This window comes from Apis cerana, linkage group LG6, assembly GCF_029169275.1.
Source record: "Apis cerana isolate GH-2021 linkage group LG6, AcerK_1.0, whole genome shotgun sequence".
Lineage (NCBI taxonomy): Eukaryota > Metazoa > Arthropoda > Insecta > Hymenoptera > Apidae > Apis > Apis cerana.
The window spans coordinates 1,048,159-1,061,823 of NC_083857.1; the positions used below are offsets into that span (position 1 = coordinate 1,048,159).

Consider the following 13,665-nt stretch of genomic DNA (forward strand, 5'->3'; position numbering starts at 1 on the left):
TTGTAGATTTAAAACATAAATGGATACATCGATTTTTGCTATTTATGAAATTTTTCCAACGATAATAATTTTTTTCTAATATTTTTCAATTTCATTATATAGTATTATTTTTGTAAAGTCGAATTTGACTTATTGTCAATTCATCGAATTTTTTTGGAGATGTATAATTTTAAAGTTATCTATTTTATTTATATAGATTACATTATATAAATAAAATTTAATTCTTACATATAAAATATTTTCCTTTGTAATTAATTGATTTTGAATGATTTTCAATTATTGGTCATTATACGTGTCTTAAAATATTCTTCAAAATGAAAAAATAGTCGAGTTAAAAAAACGAAATTCTTTACGCGTTCACATATTAAAAAACTTACATCAAAATATAATAAACACATCTCGATATAAAGTATATTAAATCTGATATATTTTTTTTTCTAGTACGTAATAACTATTCAAATATTCAAATAGCCTATTTTATCCTATGTAGATTAAAAATTCGATTTTATTATTATGATACTGACAATAATAAAAGGATATTTTATAATAAACTATTATATTTCGTCTTAATTTCAGTGAATGCAATTTTCTATTATTAAATTTTTCATTGATTTGTAATATTGTAATATTTGTAATTTGTAATATTAATGCTGAAATTTAAATATTTCAATTATATTAAATTCTAATATTAAAGTTCAATGACGCAATTATTATTAAGATCGCTTTTCATAATCTATTATTCACCAAAGGAATTCAAATTATTATGGTGTTAAAATTGAGGTATGCCATAGATTCTGATGGTTTGTCGGAAATTCAAATATTATCGAACGTGCATCTACGGTTTGTCGGCTCATACATAAAATATCGACGACATTACTTCACTACTTCAATACATCAAAGTCTAAGGCCTATCGGTTTAAAGAGATTAACTTTGTTCCACTCTTATTTCGATAAATAAATTAAATGTCATGAGTCAACGAAAGCGACGGATTTTGTATACGTGCAAAAGAGTACCTATTCTTTCATTAGCAACTTTAATGTTCTCTCATGTTTACAAATCACTTGCTTTTGATCATTTATCCATTATTATTTTTGTTTATTATTTATTATACCATATAATATTAATTTTTTTTATATTAACAATACATACTAAAATTTTATTAAAGTAAACTTAATGTTTTTTTATTTATGGATTTTATTTATTAAATTTTTAAAATTTGTGAAACTTTATTTATTAAATTAAATTTTATCTATCCAACGAATTCCTTCTACGTATTGATTTTATTTATCTATATATATATGAATATGAACTTCTATTATATGAATAAAGTTAGAAGAGAGACTTAGTGACCTTCGTTTATGTTACATGAGGGGCTCATTACAAAAACTATCCTTGCTCAACTTTAATCATGAGATCCGCAATTTCATAATTAGAGTAAATTCTTCTACAATATAATTACAGACCACAATAATTATGTGATAATGCATAATTATTATTTTATGTTTTATTAAAAGAAATTAAAATTTCATCATCAAAAATTAAAAATAATAAAAAATATAATAAATTAAAAATAATGTTTATTTTTATAAAAAAAAAGAAAAAAAAGAAAAGAACTGATAAGAAATATTTTTCATATGAATTTTTCAATTATTATTATTCCTCATTCTTCAAAATTTGAACATGCAAATTTTTAGTATATAAAAAATTTATTTATGGTATATATGATATATTTATTTGATATATTGTATTTTATAGTATATACATATAGTATATGTTTTTCGTATATATATTTATATTGTTAAAAATATACTTTGCTTAATAATTTTCTATAATGTCAATATTATTAGGTATTATTTCACTAATCTACTGTCTATCTATTTTAAATAAATCTATTTTAAATAAATTTTTAAAATTTTTCCAATCATTAAAAAACTCGCTTTATAAAACATATAAATATAAATAATAAATATAAATATAAAATTTCATATATATATATATATATATATGATAATAATATATATAATATATATAATAATAATATATATAATAATATATATAAATATATATATATAATAATTTTATCATCATTATTATCATCTATTTTTTTTTTAATTTTAACTTTGAGTATCAGCAAATATAGAAACACGCTGATGAGAAATATAATATTCTCAAAAATTGAATTATCGAACTGAAAAAAAAGCTTAAAAAGTTTTTTACAAAAAAAAATGATTTTGAATGAAGCAGTGTGAAGATGAGAAGAAAAATATATATTGCCATCATTAAGGTCATTAAGGCGACATGATTTTACATGATTTTACATGAGTTATAAAACTAACCATAGGTTTAAGAGGAGAAAGATATTTGCAAGTTTCTCGCACCATGGAACCTATGGATCGAGAATTTAAAAAGTCGACTTGGTGATACATATCGATAAAAGTTTACTGGATTCCGAAGACGTCGTTATGAATATTACAGTTCCACGACGAGAAATCGAGAAATAGAACTGAATCCTTTGAGACTTCTTCACTGAGTCAGAGGCGTTCAATTTTTATCTACATCGAAACCTACTGGTCTGTAAAGAATAAAAATGTTACAGTGAATGCTGTTCATCTTACATCGCCTGATGATAAAATATCATTCTTATGAAATAAATTATTATTCTTCATCATTATACATAATAACTAATTTAATATTATTTTAGATTATTTTATTATTATGAATAATATAGAATAAGTTAATAAGAAAAATTTAAATAAAATAAAAAATGTAAATAAAAAATTTCATAATGAATAAATAAAATTGTGAAACTTTTTCAATTATTATTGAATAATCATATCTTTTTTTTGAAATACTTTTTAAAAATATGTATCTATATATGTATTATATATAATAATATCCAAGAAATAACATTATAAATAATTCATTATAATGTATTATCATTACAATGTTATTATTAAAATATTATTAGAATATTACAAACAACAATTTATGATATATTTGTATATATATTTTTAAAATTTTTTTCGTTTGAAAGGAATTTAAATTTCAATTTAATACTACACTTGAAACATAAATACTAATCGTAAATATATATATATATATATATTTCAAAATATATTATAATGAATAAATAAATAAAGTTTTAGAAATAACTAGTTTAATAAATAAGTAATAAATAAGAAATAAAGTAAATATTTTACAAATATTTTATAAAATTAAGTTATAATGTAATAGTTGCATAACTATTATATATTCACTATATTACGTATATATACATATTTATTCCATATGAAAACATATATAATATATCTGAATCGATATTATAAATGTTTGCGAAACAAAATATTGCAACAATAAAAATTTTTTATTTAAAAATTTTTTTAATTTTATCTATTAATTATGATTATTTAAAATAAGACTAAGTACAATATCATTTCTTTCATATCATAAACACAAATATGTAAAGTTTTTTTTAAGTAAAAATATAGGATGAACACAATTTTTTTATTTTTAATTTCAGACAATACATATATTTTTATATAAAATATTTTATTAATCTGAACTTTGAGAACTTGAAGTAATTAAAGAAAAATTAATATCCAAAATATTAATTTTAAATATCTTATAATACTTTATACTTAAAATATAAACTTCCAGTTAAGTTATCGAAGTGTATATTCATAATATTTGTTATGAAGACTATATAATCATATTTAACATATTTAAAACTAATAATATAATATTATAGGCATTTTCTATATATATATTCTATAATATTCTATAATGATTAACATATATAGTTGTATCATGAACTTTTTCAAGAAATGTAAAAGATAAAAAAAGGAAAAAAAATTTAATAAACACATCATTAGTATACAAAACCATTTTAGATTTTGTTGCGTTTTACATTGTTTTTTGTAGTTATCGAAAATCAATATCCGCCATCGGAAACTCTCTTTGATTTTTAATGGACTTAAATTACTTCTTCAATTACTTTTCTACGTTTCACAGAAAAGAAACGTAAAATTTCAAGTTTCAATCGAATCATATTAAAAGTAAGAATCAATATTATTTCTTTGCTTTTATTTAATATTTATTTTATTATATATTATATATTTTTATATTCTTTATTCTTATTCTTCTCAAGAAATAATATTTTTTTTATCATAATCAATATCATATATTATTTTATATATTATTAATCGTATATTATTCTATTTGAATTACAACTTATATTTGTATTTCGTATATATATATGAAATATATATATATATATTTTTATCAATTTTATCTAAATAGTTGACATATAATCTCCATTTTTCATATAAAATATAATATTTTTATATAATATTTTATATAATATAAAAATATAATATTTTAATATTTTTATATTTTTATATTTACCACTAAAATTACGTAATGTACAATATATATGAATAAATATAACTTTGAAATTCAATACATAATCATCAAACATTTCCTCAACAGTTTGTATTTATATTATTTCTTATTACATTAACTATTTAAAAATCAACAATTTGTATTTTTGTTACTCAAATTTTCATCATCTTCTATCACATACTGATACTTAATAATGTATTTTGTATCTCTATAATTAATGATCATACGAGATTCACTTGTGCAATTTATTTATGAAACACGATCTTCTACGATAAATGATTCTAATTCGATACCTTGTAACGATTATACTCGTTTATGAAACACTTCAACGTTCCATAATAGTTTGTTTGAAATAAAACAAACAAGCATGCAAATTTCCAAGTATGATGCGTTATTTCGAAACGAGAAATTTAACTCGTGTGTTATATTAGAATGGTCAGTTCTGAATGTCTTGTGTGTTGAACACGAAATGAGAATCGAGCTTTCGAAGCAATAGCCAGTAAGAATAGCGTATTTTAGAGAGCGCCTGAGAAATTTGAACTTCTAATATAGAAAATGGAGAAACAGAGAAATCCAATGTATCTGTATTTACGTTATGATTAATGTTTGATGGATAATATTCTTCATATAAATCATTTGTAAGTTAAATAAAAATAATAAAATAATTATGTTTTTTTCATTATTATTTGTAGGAATAATTACAATTTTGTTGTGAAAGAAATGGAAGTAAAATTATTAGGACTTAATAAAAATAGACTTATAAAATAAGGACTTACTTGAAAAAACATAGAGTATTTAAAATGGAAACTACGAATATGAAATTGATTAAAAATGATTCATTCAAGAAAATCGTAGAAACATTTTTATTCTAATTATTTGTTACAATATTATACTCTTTTTTTACTTTAAGATTTAATTATTAATTAATTAATTTCATATAATCAACTATTTTCTTATATATCTTAATTCGTTTTATATTAAGCGAAACTTGAATTAATTCAAATGTGGAAAAATGTCAATATAAACAATAAAATGAAAATATTAATATGAGAAAGTTTATTAAGTCATGTCATTATATAAAAGGACAATTTTTATAACAACGTTCCATCGAAATTGTGTTTTCATACTCATGTTATAAAAGAATTGATTATACATATATATATATACAATTCACTATATTGATATACTATAATTGCAATAAATATAACTTGAGAGTATAAAATATAACTGAAATTAACATAAAAGTATAAAGATATATAATAATTTATAATATTTCGATTTTTTTTAAATAAAACATCAAATAAGAAAAAAATTATTTTTTAATTTATTCGATATCGAAAATATTAATAAATCTAAATATAATTTCGGCAAAGTAAAATTTGTAATATTAAAAAATATAAAACATTGAATGTTTCTTGTCAATACAGAATATTAATACATATTCAATTATACATAGTAAATATATTTTAATTTTATGAATTTTCCCAACAAATAAATTCAGATGTTCATACTTAATCAATTTTTTTCCTATATAATTTTCAACTATTTCCATCATAAATACTATCTCTACATATTGCTGGTTTAATCACTTTTATCCAGGAACACACCGATAACTCTAACTCATTTACTAACTCCAACTCACTTAACCCACTTTACTTGAGACAGACAATTTCCATTAAAAATCCATACCACTAACATGTCGTTCCAACTTCTAATCCGCAATTTTTCTCACTTCATCGTTCATTATTTTTCTCTCATTTTGAACACTAACAGACACCTGTGTTATAAGCGGCCATTGCATCGCAAAGAAAACGTTCGCGGTTTTTCAACGGTGTTTGCGTACCGTGAAATTCATTATCGATGATGTTTTTCTTTATTCGTTCATTTTGAATTCACGATATATCAAATGCAACTATTTGTAACGCGACATCGACATGAAACATAAATCGAAATTCTCGTATTCCTTGATATGAGTTGCGCGGAAAATTTATTGCACTTTAATAGTACCCGGTGGCGATAGTTACGCGAGAAAGGTTTTCATCGTTTTCCCATAAAAGTTTCAATTCGGCGACGAAAGAACGGAAGAAAATCCAAACGATGATCGAGTATAACGGTATACGTCACCGCTTCCAGCGATCGATGAATATTTTAAAAAACAACATAAGAGTGATATTATAATATCACTTGTAATATAATTCAATTGAAGCAAAGTAAAATAAGTCTTTTTCTTTAATATTTGAGCATCTTTATTACAAGAAAAATTAATTGTTATGATATCATTATATTATTATAAAATCGTTTTTAAATTTTTATTAATTAAGCAAAAGATCGTCAAAAGAGAAAAATTAAAATGAATTATAAACAGAATTATTATGTCAATTTTCCAAGAGGTTTATAAAAATGAAGTTTTATTTTAATAAAAAATATTAATGACAATAAATTTTTAATAAAAATCTTTTTTTTATGATTATCGTGAAAATAATAACCAAAATAATAATTATAAAACAAAATTGATATCTTCTAATTCAGATACACATAATTTACGATATATATATTTAAATTGTTATAAAATTAAAAAAAAATATATGTATATATATATATATATATATATATTTCTGAAATAAAGAAAATCGAGTTTAACGATAGAGTTTCCATTTATCGAAAAAATCGAAAATCGATTATTCATTTGGTGATAATTCATTCCAGCGAATAGATTACACTGAATGGGAAGGCAGAAAATTACCGGAATGAAGATCATCGGAAAAGAGATAGAAAACTTTTTTTCCTTTCTATTCAGGCATTTCTATTTTTCTCTCAAATGTCAAACGTTTGAATATTCATTAATATTCGTAAAATAATCCAGAAAATATTTCAACGACTGAAATATTTCGAAAGACTTCGAAGTGGAAAATAAAAGGAAAAAGATTTCTTTTAGAGTCTATGGTTTCAAAAGATTACTAATTGACATGGAATCAATTTTATAATTATATCTATAATTTTTATTTCAGATATTGATTTTTGATACTTATTGATTTCTGAAATACTACTAAAATTATTATTAAAAACTTTCGATATTATACATTGAAAGTACATTGCAAACATTATAAATATATTGAAAATATATTATCTATCCATTTCTAATAATTTTCTGTAATAGTTGTCATCATTAAATAATATAATAAGTATATCATCAAATAATTGATGATATAGCTACATCAGTTTCAATATATGAGATATAGATGATATGTATATATAATGTATAAATGAATGTATCATTCACAATCTATCAAAAATGGTAATTATTTGTTAAATGTATTTCTAACCAAATAATATTATATTCTATTTCATATGAATAAGAGAAAAAAAAATCAATTCGTAGCTAGCAAATTTGCAGAAAGACATTTGTAAATGTCACAATTGCTATTATTTTAAGTGTATTTTATATATAAACGATAATTCCAATGAAAAATAATGAGTAGAGAGGTTAGAATTCAAAATGATCGTGAAAAAAACAACTGAAGATTTTAGAACATGCTTAGCAAAAATTGTATATATTAATCACATTTGTATAGGTATAAATTCAATACATAATACTGAAAGTTTTTTTATCAATATCTTCAACTAGTAAGTAGTTAAACTTAAATTTGGCTCTTCTATCTATCTTCTCCAAATTTCATATCGATTATTTAATCTTTTAAAACTTTTATAGAAATTATTTTTCTTTAGTTTCTTATTTCATTTATATAATCGGATTTTGCTGTGCTTTTTTTTCCTTATGCATATCAACGTACGTAAAAATTATGAAAATTCTACGAATTCATTTGAAACTTATCCCGACTTCGATATCGGAATATTTGATTCCTACTCTTTTATAAAAGAGCTACATTGAATTGCTCCAATACGTATTCCACTTTATTTTTCATTAAATCTGCATTCATCGAGAAATCATTCAAAATCTATTTGAAATATCCATACGTATATTTTATCCGTGAAATTAGAATTCTGTAAAACTTAAAAAAAATTAAATTTTAAAATTTCTTAAAGATTCATTGGAAAAATAATCGTTTATTCTTATTAATTAAATTATTGAAATTTAAATCATTTAATGAAAATAATATGCATTTGTTATTTATTTTTTTGATTTTAAATAATCTTTTAAATTTTGAAAATATTTCATCACTAATAAAATATATCTATTTAATTAGAAATAGAATATTTTCAACTTTGAAAGTATATCTATAATATTCTAATTATATATCTATATATAGATATATTGAAACATAAGATTTTGATTAATTTGAAATGTATTACTCTATATATAATAAAAAATAAAAAAAATTCTATCATATATCAATATTTATAAATATTTAAATGAAAATCTTAAGAAAAAATTATAAAATTATACTTTAATCTATAAAATCTGCATCAAAAATAGAGATTTTTACGATTCGATTTAACAAAAATTTCGTTATCAGTACGAAATATCTAATTTGCAATAATTTGACTAACTTCTTTTGTCGCGACAGAGTATCGTATAATAAAAATAGTCTTTATCGACTTTTCGTATCAAGTTATCTACGATGTTTCGATGAAATTGAGCCAACGTTCTTAATGCATCATCGATCCTAATAATGGATGAAATGTCGCTAAGTTCACTCCAACTACTTCCATCCTTTTTTTCGCAGTTTCTCACAGATAGCGGTTCAACACTGCAAATAGTGAGTAAACGCGATATGAAGAGGGTGACTATGTCTTTTACAAAACCAAACTTTCTTTTATCCATAGTATCGATTAACACCATGGCCCGAATGAAACTCCGCAAACTCCAATGTCGATCGATAATGGAATTTTCTAAAATAACGTTTTAATTGTTTTTAATCTTGCATCTTTCCTACAGATTTAATAACATTTGATGAAATGTAGATGTTTATAAGCAAGTACATTTTCATGAAAATATTCTATTATATCGATTTCATCATACTTTTGATTTGTCTTGAGTTGTATATAGAAAAAAGAAAATACAATAGAAAAATTTTGGTCCGAGAATTTTATTCTTTGGATTCTATCATCTCTTCGTCCTATTTTTCTTCTGGGTTCTGGAGAATTTTTCAATTGTTACGTTTCGAAGGTTACTTTGATCTATTGTATTGTGCTTTATATTGCAGTTTTTCATTATTTCAGTCTATTTTATTCTACTCTGATATATTGTTCATATATATATCTTTTGAAGATAAAAACACTGTTTGATTTCATTTTATAATATTAGAAATTGATATTTTTTAAAAATTTTTAACAAATTTTTTAATAAATTTTTTCATTCTATATATATTAATGTTAATTTATGCTATTGTGTTATTTAATAATTGTGCTATTTAATAATAATTACAATTATTCTTACAATTTTATACGATATTAAAGAAAGAAGCATACTCTATGATAGTACATACATTCGTTTTTAAATTTCAAACTTTGAAGAACAATATTTCATATTCACGAACTCATACTTTGTCTTCTTTTATTCCACTCCAATTTTATTCCAATCGTCTTCTTTACTATATTTTATTGCATTTTAGTCGACCATGCCATGCCTTTATATTCTACTATGTTCGTATCTTTATTCATTTTATCGCAATCTTCATCTGTTTTCCATTTTTCTTTACCGTCTTCTTTTACATTTCAATTCAGTTTATTTTTCTCGGCATCCCGATTTACATTGTTTCATTTATTTTTGTGCATAGTTTTCTATATTTTCATCTATTTTTATTCTTTTTATTTTTTCAATCTATGTATTTATCATCTCTACATTAAATTCCAATTTGCTAGATTTGGTAATCTATTCAAAGAAAGATCCAAGAGAATTTTTTAGAGGAATAAAAATAATGAAGAGTTGGAATATTAAAAATCATAATAGCATAAACATGGAAATTATTTTAAGAATTAAAAATTAATATTAAAAAAGAAAATTACTTTTTTCATATACTTTTATATTCTCTGATTTAATTTTAATTTGTAACAAATGTAAAAATGTAGTATATTGAAGTATTTTAAAATAATATTTCAGATAACTTAAAATAATATTTTATGGCATATTAATATTTATACCATTTCCTATTAATTTATACTCTGATTTTCAGCCTTTCAGTTAACAAACATAGTAAATTATTGTTTATTTAACTATTTAATAATTTAAAAAATTCAGTATCGAAAAAATTTGTAGTTCTCTAACAGAGATATTGAGTTTAAGAGATATCTAATTTATTAGAAAAAGTTAAGAAATATAATATTTGCGATTTTGACTTATGAATTTCATTTGAAAAAAATAATTGATTTTAAGAAAAAAAAGCCATTTTATTTTGCAAAATGTTAAAAAAATATTTAAAAATTTTTTTATATTTTTTCAATAAATTTATTAAAAATTATTGTATTTTATTCTGCTTTTTTCAGTTAAAACTCTTATATATTGTATCTTAATATTTCTTCATTTTTTAAAATATTTTCGAATATTTGAAGCATCATTTACATTTTAAAGATAAGAATTCATTCAAGCTTTATAAAAATTTAAAAACATTTAATTTATTTAATAAGTACAAAATTAAAAAATAATAAAAATCAAATTTCTCGAATATTTTAAAATATTAAATTAAATATTTTCATTAAGAAGAATAATATTAATGCTAATATTATTTTTAAAATAATTGTATCTATGTATTGATATGATTAAAATTGCGCATATTTTATTTCTTTTCATGTCGATATTATCTAAATCATCTAATTGTGTAAATAAGAAATACAAAATTTCAGTCGCGATCAACATGTTAATTCCATTAAATTTTCATCTTTTATTTCATTTTTCATATTCATTCTTTTCTAATAGTTCATTTAACTGTTTCTTTGTTTTTTTCTTATTTATTCTATTTCATCTTATTATTCCTTTCTTCTTTCGTTTCACGACCTTGATTATTATTTAGTCAGAACTGAACTTTCGAAGAGAAATCGCGACAGTGAAAATCGATGTGGTCGGTAATAACAGAGCAAATCGTTAATATTGGCGCGATATAATTACCATGTTGCTGGTTTGATCGTTAATTAAAGAGGTCATGGTGACGCGACATGAGAAATAGCGAAAATACAGAACATGAAGCTTTGCAAATTGGCGAGGTTGATTAAAATTTAATGTCATCGATATGCGTGGATGAAAATCGACGTGCCACATATACTTGACAACTAATTCAGTTCAGTAAACTGACTTTACAGACCTTGATGCATGTATAAAGAAGAATTTGATCAATGAACTCCTATCGATTTATCTTTAAATTTACTGACACCTATGGATTTAAATGTATAAATTTTTGTCCATAAGTCATTTGCTAATTTTGACGATATGTTTATTAATCTTTCAATCATAAATATTAATTTTTAGATTTTTTTCAATATTTCTCAAAAGAACATACAACTCGCATACAATTTTGATGAAATTTATATGAATAATAATTCCAGAAAAAAAGAAGAAGTAAAGTTTTCTTTAAAAAAATTTCGATTTATTAAAATTTTTGATTAAAAGAGATTTAATAAATAAAAACTTGAAATATAGAAAGTATCTTTGTATGAAGATAATAACTTTTCAATTGTTAAAAAAAGAAAATTAAATTTTTTATTTCTGATATTTTATGATTTATAACATAGTTATAAATTTCGAATTATAAGTTTAACTTATAAAGGTAAACTTCGACTTGTAAAAATCTAATTATTCGAAATTCAAGTTATAAAGATAAAATAATATATTTAAATATGTAGAAAATATGAATGTCTACAAGATTTATAGAGAACTGGCAATGACTAAACAAAACAGAAAAGACTAAACAAAATTCTATTAAATTTAATTTTATACAGAGATTTGAGTTATAAAAGTTCGATTATAAATATTTATTATATTTTATTTTATCAAATATTATTCATATTAATGAGATTAAAATAATCTCATCAGAAATTATTACAGTTGAAAACATATTTTTCATAATATATTTAAAAATATTTTAATATCCAATCTTAACTTTTATTTTAACTCCTTGTTTTTACTGCTTTTTTTCTATAATAGTCTTTTTTGATGATTAATGTTTTATTATTTTCTATCGTAGACTTTTATTGTAGTCAATAATTGGAAATTCAATAATGAAACGAAGCCAAAAAAATAAAAATGAGTTGAAAACAATTCATCAATGTTGAAAAACTTTCTATGCAAGTTCTACATAATTAAAAAATTTGTGATTAAAAAAAATAAAAAATATTATTATTGTTATACATATATTAATATTATAAATTTAAAATTAAAATAATATAATATTACTACATAATAATTTATAATATGTACATTTATTATTATTATTATTATTATTATTATTATTATTATTATAATTTATTACAATATTTTTAAATTATTAATTATTATTTATTATTTATTTAATTATTATTATTTATTCAAAACTTTAGTGTACATATACATTTTTTTCTTATATACATGATATACTTTTTCATTTCCGCTGAATTTTCTTTTTATCTTTAATTAAATTGTATTATCACGATTTCCAGTATTTTATATCTTTTAAAAAACATTTTTAAAATTTTTAATATTTCAAATTTAATATTCTTTATTTTTTTTTTTTAACTATTTTTTAATATTCTAGATATTATATCTATTATATATATATATAATATATAATTTCTTATATTTATTCTTTATAAAGTTTTGCTCTTTATTTCCTTTTAAAAATTTCGCTTGATATATATATAAAATACTTTTGTTTTTATATTTATATTATAAATTATCAACCATTTACATTGTGTATAATAGAAAAATTATCTATAAATTTAAATTCTAAAAGATTCGCTGAATTCTTAATTATTATTATTATTGAAATTTATTAAATTCATAAATACGAATTTAAAAAATAAAAATTTCTTTAGGTTTTAAATTACTCTGAAGTTAAATTACTCTATGAACTAACTTTACGAAAATTTTATTATTATTTTAATTAATAATACGTTTTGATATTTACGATATAGTATGAAAAAAAATCTAACTGAGCCAATAATTTCTATCTTAATATAAACAGCATCAAAATTATTGGAAGATTAATAACAAAAGATTTTAAAGAAAAGAATATTTCAAACTTTTGAAATATGAAATATTTTGAAATATGAATACATTAATTTATGTAAATATCAATGTAAATATATAATATAAATATATAAATTGACATAATTAT

General features: G+C 20.7%; 1 protein-coding gene across 4 annotated transcripts in view; it reads right to left on the reverse strand.

Annotated features, from left to right (window-relative positions):
- LOC107993453 (5-hydroxytryptamine receptor 1) overlaps positions 1-13,665 on the reverse strand; it is a 386,084-nt gene that overhangs the window by 335,482 nt on the left and 36,937 nt on the right. The window lies entirely within an intron of this gene.